The sequence below is a fragment of the Mytilus galloprovincialis genome, chromosome 14, assembly GCF_965363235.1.
Source record: "Mytilus galloprovincialis chromosome 14, xbMytGall1.hap1.1, whole genome shotgun sequence".
NCBI lineage: Eukaryota > Metazoa > Mollusca > Bivalvia > Mytilida > Mytilidae > Mytilus > Mytilus galloprovincialis.
The window spans coordinates 47,899,348-47,911,748 of NC_134851.1; the positions used below are offsets into that span (position 1 = coordinate 47,899,348).

Genomic DNA, 12,401 nt, shown 5'->3' on the forward strand with positions numbered 1-12,401 from the left:
AAGATCATATCATTGATTGAATAAATTTTACATAGACGTTGTTAACCAATTACAACGTTTTTGTGTAAGCTATATCCTAGAATGCATTTGATTTTGAAATGGCGAATACGGTATAGCTCATTGCATCATATACTGTGGATTTATTTCTTTTCGGAGATACTTATTTTCGTGGATAGAGTTAAACTTGCATTTTCGAGGATATTTAATTTTGTTGTTTTGGAAAAGTCTCCATACATTCCTTTTATTGAAAATTTGTCATTTGTCGAACACTTAAATTCATGTTCCCCTGTACCCACGAAAATTATTATCCAACGAATATGAATATGAATGAATCCACAGTATGTGTATGAAATGTTGGTCTATATTTCAATAATTGACCATTACCTCTGTATGCACGTTTAAAAAGTTTATTTTCACCGAACCTCTTTGGGACTTAAGATTTTTTCGGTTTTGGCCGAGGTTCGCTTTTATCAGGTACACAACGCACATAATTTGATATGACGGTTCTCACAAACATGTTTGGTTTATACAGGTTTTCGGTTTATACATGATTCGGTTTAGTCAAGTTTCACTGTATATATATATATGGTTTTGGCCGAGGTTCGCTTTTATCAGGTACACAACGCACATAATTTGATATGACGGTTCTCACAAACATGTTTGGTTTATACAGGTTTTCGGTTTATACATGATTCGGTTTAGTCAAGTTTCACTGTATATATATATATATATATATATATATATATACAACTCGTCTAAACATCAACCCAACAATGTTAGATCTGTAAATTTGCTTTCGCAAACTTTTTGTTCCTCCCTCGCCGGGATTCGAACTCATGCTACTGTGATATCGTGACATCAAATCGCCTGCACTACAGCCGTCCCGCTAGACCACTCGACCACCTGGGCTCTACAATAATAAAGCTTTCAGTGGCCGTGTGTTACCTTTCCTCGTCAGTTTTTAATCTAGCGGCCTACTACAGTACATGATATATAAGGCATGGAGATGTTATTGTTACAGATCAGCTCAATTATCTATAGTAAAGGATTCTACAAATTAATGTAAGATACAGTCACAGAAAATAATTATATTTATAAGTACGTCTGAGTCAGTGACAACTCTACATCTGTTGTATATTTATATAAACATTATATATGCAGATGTCCGATGTTTTATGAAGTGTCTTGGTAACTTTTCTGCTTCAAGTTTAACCACGTTTAATAGTTGACTTAAGCGTGAACAGATGCCATTGTAAGCAAATCTTATCGAAGGAGGTGCTTTGAATGAAATCAACAAGTTTTCGTGTTTGATAACATGACTAACAAAGAATGCTAGTGATTTAATTGCTAAAATTTAATAAATAGGCAGCCAAACATTCTTTTGGAAATTTAGCATTTAGTATACCTAGCATAAGCTTTATACTTAATTCTCTTTGTAAATGAAAAATAAATTGTTTGTTAATGGATAGCTCACTTGATGTCTCGAAGACATTAATATCATTTGACAGAAAGTACGGACGCATGTGCATATGTCCCCCATCAACGAATCGCAGAAGAAAATTGAACATCATTATAGTTATCTCAGAAACTTCAAGTTCATCGTCTAATTGGTTCTTCATTTTCAGGTCGTCCAGTACATAAAAGACGCTATTTTTTACCATATAGCTTTTAATTAATGCAGATGGTCTTGTGCGACGTGGTTTTTCATATTCGAAGTCTGCTTTCTCCAGCTTGTATTGTTTTGTTTCAACATTAATATCAGGACATACGTTCTTCAAAACTTTTGCCAGTACGTAAGCTCGCCGAAAACCATCTGGCAATGACTTCATAAGGCATATCTCTGCAGGAGCAGCTGAAATGCGCAATAACCTCTTCTTTGATTGTTCTTCTTCAGGGTCTTCAGTGTTACAGGTTCGGCTAATACAGTCGTTGTCGTGAAGAAGAATTTTGTGCGCTTTTGTTTGCAGCGTCAGGAAACAGCCGGCTGCTTTAATGTCTGGACTAACGAGAGGTATTTTGTCAACATCAGTATTTATTGGCCACCATCCTCTTTTGTAAACTGCAGGAACAAGATCTATACTGATTCTCAATTGCTTATAAACCGAACCCAGCCAATATACATCAAAAGTAAACACGGGTTTGGCGTAAAGTTTAACCATGCTATTTTCAACATTATAGTAGAAATTTCCCTCCTTCCATAGATGAGATTCATTCAGTGCTCTTTCCAAATAATCGTAGAATAACCTCAGAAACAAAATAGGCAAGAAATAGCCGTCAGCATCAGTAAATGGTAGAAACTCGTCAAAAACTTGTGTAGTTTTAAATTTCAAAGAAGCGAATCCTGTCTCCAAATGACTGTCTGTCATTACAATGTCAGTAATATCATTTAACTTATCAAGACATAAAATAAAATCAAATTCATCTGGCTGGCCAATTTTTGTTCCTTCAGCCATGCTTCCAGATGGAAAAACTGACATTTCAAATTTAGAATCGTATTTCTGAATTTGTGTGCAAAGCGACGTGACTAGATTATTAACATCCGATATGACAGATTCTACTTCAGAGGAATATTTTGGACTTTTGGTATAAAACGATTCGAGAAGGTAGTTCATGTAGTCTTTTAAATTCAAGGGTAGATGTAGAAGTGTCTGAATATCTTGTGGTGATTTGATACAAGACGATATTATCGTCTCCGGTAGTCCATGAAGAATTTCTTCAAACGTCTTTTCTCTAACCAATGATCTTCGAAAGGGTGTGTGTTCTACAGCAGTTCTGTCTGCTGCTTTCAATAGGGCAATGCAACGGAAACTATTGTGTCTCTTTGCTGTGTCCAGTGGTCTCTCTTGAAGATTGTCGCGAACATTTATATCTGCCCCAAATGATAACAACAGCTCTATTTGTTCCTCATAATTGTGATAAGCTGCAATGTGCAGTGGCGTTGATCCATACATGTCACTGGTATTCAAATTAACTGTCCCATGTTCAAGGAAAGTTATGAATAAATCTGGCAAAGGTCTACATTTCATGATAGAAACCAACGCACTTCGTCCCCATCTATCGTAAATTTTACAATCTGCATTGAACTCACAAAATATATTGAAAATATGATCACTTAACGTCAGTGATAAAACAGATTCCCCGTACATGTTTTGTGCGTTTACGTCAGCACCAATGTCCAGGAGATATTTCAAAACATCTCCATACGCCTCTCCATGTGAAACGCCACAAATTGTATGCAATACTGTATTTCCAAGTGTATCCCTGACTTCAGGAGAAACACCATAGCTAAGGATCGTTTTAAGATTTTCGGCAGATGTAGTGTAACCTACTCCGCCAATCATTAAATTCCATGGCGTTCTTCCCAAAACATCTCGACTGGATAACAATGACCTCAAACTAGATAGATCATAATCTGCAATGCATTTAAAAAATTCCATAATATCTTTTAAAAGTTCATGGGTAACATAAACATGCAAAAAGTTTTCATTCTTTTTGTTAATTAAATTTAAATTTGTGTCTGGAAACTTCGAAATAAAAAACTTTAATAATGGCGTGTTTTCCACCCTCTTAGAAATGAGATGAAGGATACCGTCTCCGAATGTAGTCTGATGGTTCACATCGATTCCGGCATTGACGAGAACTTGCAAGGACTTTCTTAGATCGATACTAAATGTTTTTTTCTTAGGCCCGTGTAAACGCTGTATCATTTTGATTATGTCAGCGTCATCGGATGAAAGTATGTCTGAAGTACTCATCACAGGCAAATTGTCATCTAAATTGATACTTTCGCCATCATTTGCAGCAATGAGACTCTGAAGGGCATTATATCCGTTTATATCCCTGCTATTGATATCAATACCAGAATACTTTGTCATAATCTCAATATTTTGTAAACAATCAGCAATGGCAGCATATTGTAGTGGCGTTTGACCCCACTTATTACGGGCGTTGATGTCGACGCCTTTTGTCAGTAAGTTCTCAATGTCAATTTTCCCGTCAAGGTTTCCATTTTTTGCTGCTAAATGTAGAGGTGTTTCGCCTTTTGTGTTTACTTCGTTGTATTTGCAACATTCACTTTTTGTAGCCATTTCGCACGTAAGATACCTCACAAAAAGGTATTATCTGCAGCAGTTGAAAAGTCCATAGAAATGTTTCACTTCCCCACTCAATTATCTATTCCCTATATTGCATATTAACAGTTGACTTCATTGTTGGAACTTGATTTTAATACAAGTATCAATAAATCATTGGCAGGCAGAATAGAATGTCTTGCTCACAATATCTGCAAAATAAAAAAGATTTTGAAGATAATTATTTGCAATTTTTAAATCCTATTTTACCATGTATGATGAAATCCTACTTTACCATATTTAACGAATATGCACAATAATATATGTGCTTTATCAATAGATTGACATTTTTTTGTGAAAAAGTTGATATCTGGTTAGTATTAGATCGTATCGACGTCATCTTTTAGCCTTTAGGCCCTAAGGTTGTTGTTTTAAGATATCATTTTCATTTCTGTGTCACACAATATAGACGTTTGTTCATAGTTTCTAACAGATAGATAAAATATCAACAACATACCCTGACTCTGATGACAATGGTTTTGAATATACTTCTCTTAAATAACCGAACTGCGAAGTAATTTGCTATTGAAGTGAAATACCATCAAATCATAGTTCGCCATTGCATACGAAAAAAGTATGAAAAAATATTCCCTTGAATTTGACAGTTGTAGAAATTCAATCCTTCATTTCACTGCACACGCTTAAATGTCTCGCATTTTAAACGAATCATTGATAATATGTTGATAGTCCTTAATATAAAGCTTTACTACAACTATAACATAAACTTAACATGATTCAAGAAAATAAGTTCAAGGTCATATAAAGCAAACAAGAAATACATGTAAACCTAACAATCTTCAATACACTAAATGTAGTTGACCTATTGCTTATTAGTTCTTAGAGACATACTTAACCAGGAAAACTAAACATTCACCAATGAACCATAAAAATGAAGTCAAAGTCATATGAACCATGCAAGGCAGACAAGCACAGCTTGCAATCTTTCCATACAACAATTATAGTTGACCTATTACTAATAGTATTAGAAAAACTGACCAAAACACAAAAACTTAACACTGAGCAAGGAGCCGTGAAAAAAAAGCCATGGTCAATTAAAATCTGCAAGGCTGGCATGTACATCATTAAACATTTCCTTACACCAAATATAGCTGACCTATTACAAATAGAATTAGAGAAAAAGACCAAAGCTAAAAAAATCAACATCGACCACTGAATCATGAAAATAAGGTCGAGGTCAGAAGACACCTGTCAGCTAGACATGTAAAGCTTACAATCATTCCGTCCACCAAATATAGTAGATCTATTGTATACAGTGTAAGAAAAAACAGACCAAAACACAAAAACTCATCTGTTACCACTGAGCCATCAAAATGAAGTCAAGGTCAGATGACACCTACCAGTTGGACATTTATACCTGACAGTCCTTCCATACACCGAATAAACTAGACTTATTGCTTCTAGTATCTGCAATATGGACTTAACCACCGAAACGTGAGAAATCAACATTACAAACAAACTTAACTTTATTTTCAAGTAGTCACTGGACCATTAAAATGAGGCCAAGGACAATGGCAGGGATGATTTCAGGTGTTTTTAAATGGGCCCCTTCAACATCCAATTCGGATTTTTTTTTATCCCAATTGGATTTTTTTATGCATAAAATCTAAGACGAATTAACATTATTTTCCTATAAAAACGAAAAAAATATATATTAACTCAATGGACATGTGCCAGACGGAAACTTCGTAACATAAGACATTTATATATATATAAAGTATGACGCATCGAGGTCTTCCTCTTTTCAAAATGTATAAAGTTTTTCAGAAGTTAGCTAAAGCTGAGGGATCACTATCTCTGTGTTGATCTTTCTGTGATAAAAGTCGCAGGCTCGACAAAAATGAATTTCTGATTCATAAACATATATCTCGGCGTTTTTCAAGTATTTTAATTATTTCGTTTTTATTTGGTGTTTCTGTGGAATATTTTGTAAACCTGAGATTTCCTGGTTACTGAAGCTTGTACAAAGGAGCAAATGGGTAAAACGGTATAGGTAATCTTCAAGTGATGGTTATTTCTTATATCATATGCAATCACATGTCATGGGAAATTTTGTCTATAGTTCAAGGATAAAACTTACTCATGACAAGTATTTCTTTATTTGAAAGAAAGATAAAATCTGCACATTTTTTTGGTGCAAACTTAACAAAGACAAATAGGAGAAACTAGATCACCTTTTATAGCTGACTATGCGGTATGGGCTTTGCTCATTGGCGAAGGCCGTACGGTGACCTATAGTTGTTAATGTTTGTGTCATTTTGGTCTTTTGTGGATAGTTGTCTCATTGGAAATCATACCACATCTTCTTTTTTATATTTAGTAGGAAAATAGTGATGCTATGTACATGTATCTAATGATTCATCCAAGGGCTCTAACAACTATATATGCAGTAACGATTTTTAAGGTTTATAGATATAAGAAGATGTGGAATGAGTGCCAATGAGACAACATACACTCCATCCAAGTCACAGTATATTAAGAAGAACAATTATAGGTCAAAGTTCGGTCTTAAACTCGGAGCATTGGCTACACCGAACAGCAAGCTAAGCCTATAAAGGGCCCAAAAAATGACAAGTGTATAACCATTCAAACGGGAAAACTATATAAAAAACGAGAAACAAAAACAAGCTTTCAGATATTTTTAAAAACTAGAGGCACTAAAGAGCTTGTATCGCTCACCTTGCTCTATGTTCATATTAAACAAAGGACACAGTTGGATTCGTGACAAATTGTGTTTTGGTGTTGGTGATGTGTTTGAAGATGAACTTTACTGAACAATCTTGCTGCTTACACTTATCTCTATTAATAATGAACTTGGCCCAGAAGTAACAGTGGAAAACATTTTGTAAAAATTTACAAATATTTACAGAATTTATAAAATTTGTTAAAAATTGACTATAAAGGGCAATAACTCCTTACGGGTTCAATTGACCACTTATTTGTAGGTCTTACTTTGATATACACTATTGCTGTTCATAGTTCATAGTTCATCTCTATCTATAATAATATTCAAGATAATAACCAAAAGCTGCAAATTTTTTTAAAAATATCAATTCAGGGGCAGCAGCCCAACAACAAGTTGCCTGATTGGTCTGAAAATTTCAGGGCAGATAGATTTTGACCTCAATGCTTTGGTTTCAGAGATGTGAGCCAAAAACTGCATTTTATCCTATGTACTATTTTTAGCCATGTCAGCCATCTTGGTTCGAGGACAGGGTCATCGGACACATTTTTTAAACAAGATACCCTAATGATGATTGTGGACAAGTTTGTTTAAATTTGCCTAAGCAGTTTCAGAGGAGCAGATTTTTGTTAAAGATAACAAAAATTTACACAAAATTGTTTAAAATTGACTATAAAGGACAATAACTCCTTAAGGGTCAACTGACCATTTTTGTCATATTAACCTATTTGTAGATTTTATTTTGCTGAATATTATTGCTGCTTACACTTTATCTCTATCTTCAGTAATATTGAAGATAATAACCAAAAACAGCAAAATTTCCCTAAAATTACCAATTTAGGGACAGCAACCCAACAACAGGTTCTACTATCCATCTGAAAATTTCAGGGCAGATATATCTTTACTTGATACACACTTTTACTCCGTCAGATTTGCTCTAAATACTTTGGTTTCAGAGATATAAGCCAAAATCTACATTTTACCACTATGTTCTATTTTTCAGCCATGGCGGTCATCTTGTTTAGTTGGCTGGGTCACCGGACACATTTTTAAAACAAGGTACCCCCCAACGATGTTTGTGGCCAAGTTAGGTTAAATTTGGCCCATTAGTTTCAGAGGAGAAGATTTTTGTAAAAGTTAACGACGACGGACGACGGACCCCAAGTGAAAAGAAAAGTTCACTTGGACAGGTGAGCTTAAAATCAATACAATAGTGAGATATTAAAAACGGTTGATCACGTGTAATGTACGTAATGGATAAGTACAAAAAGGCAAGATGTACATTTGTTTTACTCATCAACTCACATTTACCTGAATAATTGTATGGCTGTGTTTTGAGGTCAAAAACACGATGGTTCACATAAACAATAGATATAGTTCTTGGATGAATAAAACAGCTGGCTGTGAACTCCAGTGATTTGCATTGAACAAGTCATTTAAAGAGCATTTTATAATTAATTTGTGCGTTTTTCTGTTCTTGTGTTTGTTTGTGCTGTATTTCTTTCATGTAGTGTTGTCATTTTGCGATATTATTTACATTGCAATTTAACTGCATGGGGGTTTGAGGCCATAATAAATAATAGATTTGTTTGCCAAAATGCTACCTACCCAGAAACAAGAGGCTCTCAAGAGCCTGAATCGCTCACCTTAATTTTTTTGGTTAAATCTCTCATCAATGATTATTTTGGCTTTTCAATTTATTTAAATGTTCTTTGAATCGTCCTATTTTCTTCAAAAGCAAAAAAAAAAAAAAATCATTTTCTCCCATGTTCTATTTTAGCCATAGGAGCTATGTTTCTTGACAAGCAAAAAAAAAAATCATTTTCTCCCATGTTCTATTTTAGCCATAGGAGCTATGTTTCTTGACATACAAGGAAATAAAATATAAAATTTATACTAGATACCCTGAAACTCATTTAGCCTAAGTTTGGCTGAAATTGATACAGCAGTTTCAAAGGAGAAGATTTTTTTAAAGTAAGTCAACATGATGAACAAATTGTGAAAAAGTCTTTAAAGGGCAATAACTCCTTAAGGGGTCAATTGACAATTTTGGTCAAATTGACTTATTTGTAGATCTTACTTTGCTTAACATTTTTGCTATAAACAGTTTATCTGTATCTATAATAATATTCAAGATAATAACCAAAAACTGCAAAATTTCTTTAAAATCATCAATTCAGGGGCATTATACCTTAATAACCAGTTACCCAATTCGGCTGAAAATTTCAGGACAGGTAGACCTTGACCTAATAAATACTTTAACTTCTTGTCTTATTTGCTCTAAATGCTGGAGTTTCTGAGATATAAGCCAAAAACTGCATTTTACCCTGTGTTCTATTTTTAGCCATGACGGCCATGTTTTTTGACGAAATAGAAAATAAAACACAAACTTTATTTTATATACCCTACTGATCATTCAGTTGAAGTTTGGTTGAATTTAATTGAGTAGTTTTAGAGGAGAAGATTTTTTAAAGTTAGCAAATATGATGAACAAATTGTGAAAAATTGTCATTAAAAGACAATAACCCCTTAAGCGGTCAATTGACAATTTTGGTCATATTAACTTATTTGTAGATCTTACTTTGCTGATCATTTTTTGCTGTTTACAGTTTATCTTTATCTATAATAATATTCAAGATAATGACCAAAAACTGCAAAATTTCCTTAAAATTACCAATTAAGTGGCAGCAACCCAACAATGGGTTGTTTGATTCATCTGAAAATTTCAGGGCTGATAGATATTGACCTAATGAACATTTTTACCCCAGTCAGATTTGCTCTAAATGCTTTCGTTTTTGAGATATTAGCAAAAAACTGCATTTGACCCCTCTGTTCTATTTTTAGCAATGACGACCATGTTTGTTGATAGATCAAAACTTCGGATACAATTTATAAACTAGATACCCTAAGGAACATTCAGTTACAGTTTTGAAGTATTTGGCTTAGTAGTTTCAGAGAAAAAGATTCTTGAAATAGTTTACGACGACAGACGACGACAGACGACGACAAACGACGGACGACGACGGACGCCAAGTGATGGCATAAGCTCACTTGGCCCTTCGGGCCAGGTAAGCTAAAAAAGCTGCCTACTCAAATTCTGTTATTGTCCTGATTTTTTTTTAATCAAATAGGCATGAAGACTAATAAACATCTGATACTTTAATTTCGTTTTTGAGAAAAAAAAAAAGAAAATGCCTACCTACCTACACACTGTCTCAACCTTTGGGTAGGGTTTGGGCAAACCAATTTTTTTTTAATGGTGGCCTGAATAGCGAAAAAAAAACCTGGTTTAATCCACCATTTGTCTTTAAATGTCCCGTACGTACCAAGTCAGGAACAGGCGGTTGTTATCAAAAAGTTCGTTTCTATGTATGTTTGTGTTTCTGTTGTTCCGGTTGTTTACCTCTTATATGAATAAATGAATGAATAAATAATTTATTAAAGCATACCTGCCAACTGTCACAATTTGCAGGGTATTTCCCCCATGGAGGCTCCCAAATGGAAATTTTGAAAGTACAATTTTGTCCATTATTTTAAACAAAACAATCAATTTTACAATGGCTGCACTGTAAAAGTATAAAGAAGCCAGAAAAACATCATTAAACTATATTTGAAGGCCCCTTGCCATTATATAATACATGATTTGAGTAATGAACATGTATTGTTATTTTTAGCCAACCTTATAGGCTTACGAAGCACTGTCATTTGAAAACATTTTTATACATGTATAGCTACATTTGATTTGATATAAAATATATAGTTTTTTAGTTTACAAAACTAAAAAACTAAATATTTTATATCAAATCAACAGTTGATGTGTTTTCATCGATTTTAGTTTGTAGCCCGGTTTTAATTTCTTTAAATTTATTTTTATGAATTTCATACAGCGGTAAATACTACTGTTGAATTTATATGTCATGAAGTGGATAAATGAGTAATCGATCTGATTTAATAATGGTCTTTACGACGTCAAGCAAGCTTTTTGGAACGCTACTATTTCAAAAAGAATTCACATATTCAAATCACATACAGAGTTTATGACTCAAATCCGTTTGAGGAAGCAATAGGTAATAAGTTATTATGAAAAAGGACGTTTTTAATTATTGAATAAAAGCCGTGTTGCACTTACTCTACTGTGTGTGTCGCCTGTGATTTGAGCATCTTCCATATTGGAATTTACCTGACGTGTCAAATTTAAATTTAGTAACAAGTAATAGCTTTTCTCAAAAGCTAGTCGTCTCTTAGCTGATGAAATTGGAAAGTGTTTGCAAAACTATAAAAGGCTAATATAATTTTACTTGTGTTTGGGGGTAATGCTAGGGGTGATGGCATAACTCGTGTCTTAATCGTTTGTATCTTTTTATCTTTTTTTTTAAACAGATATGTTGTTTTGGTTGTTTGTTTACTTCTTTGTGCTAGAAAAAGGTGGCGCTTAATTTCGTCTGAATTTTTTTGTTCATAATAGGCATTCATGTGTACTAGATTGAAATATAGTAAAATTTTAACATACAGGATATAGGAACACAAGTAATATATTTCCAACGGTTTTTAACATCTTTTTTTCAAATTATGATGAGTCATCGGTTAGAAAGAAGGTGATAAGTTCTGTACAGTGCTATTTTAGATGTCAAACACGTTATCAGACATTATACCGTTTGATAATGTATCATTATGCCCCATCTACGTTAGAATAGGGACATTATGTTTTCTATTATGTGCCTCTGTTCGTTCGTCCGTCAGTTCGTTCGTGCGTCCGTGAGTCCGTTCGCTTCAGGTTAAAGTTTTTGGTCAAGGTAGTTTTTGTAGAAATTGAAGTCCAATCAACTTGAAAATCAGTACACATGTTCCCCATGATATGATCTTTCTAATATAAATTCCAAATTAAAGTTTTGGCCCCAATTTCACGGTCCACTGAAAATAGAAAATGATTGTGCGAGTGGGGCATCCGTGTACTGGGGGTACATTCTTGTTTGTTATTGTTTTACTTGTACATGTCTTCACATCTTTTTACTCTGTACTATTAATGTTGGATGTCAAAAAAAGTCCTTATCGTACTTATCCTTCAAAGTTTAACTGAATTGATATTATTTTTCGGGAGAAGCCAGTCATATGTAATAGTTTATGTTTTGCGATCATAGTCTCTGTATGTTTATACTTATTTCAATTCTTGTATAAATTATACAGTCCAAATCTATCTTTTAAAATGTCAAGAGTATCTTAAAGTTCGTCTTTGAATTAGGAATTTTATTTTATTTCGCTTTCTCTAATTTGGCATTCAAATTGTATAAATAGTCAATAAACCTCAAATTAACTCTTAAAAGTTTTTCTTAATCCTGCTCATTGTTTTAAGAAATGTATTAATGATAATTTTTTTTGCTAATCAGACATTTTTTAAAGATATATCTAATGGGAAGATTAAAAAACTTTAAAAATAAATAGTGTAATGACATGTCCATTACAGAAGACTATTGGTTGAACTTAAGAAATTAATTGTTTTGCTTCTTGTTTTATTGGGTTGCTGTCTAAATTAAATACATTTATTTCATTTCTCCTTTTAAATCGTTGATAGA

General features: G+C 33.6%; 1 long non-coding RNA gene across 1 annotated transcript; it reads right to left on the minus strand.

Moving 5' to 3' along the window:
• Nucleotides 1-1,298: 1,298 nt before the first annotated feature.
• Nucleotides 1,299-11,003, minus strand: LOC143058864 (uncharacterized). Its single transcript, XR_012973262.1, has 2 exons — nucleotides 10,961-11,003; nucleotides 1,299-4,282 (listed from the first exon to the last, which is right to left on the minus strand). It is a non-coding gene; the product is annotated as an uncharacterized LOC143058864 (long non-coding RNA).
• Between the last annotated feature and the right edge of the window lie 1,398 nt (nucleotides 11,004-12,401).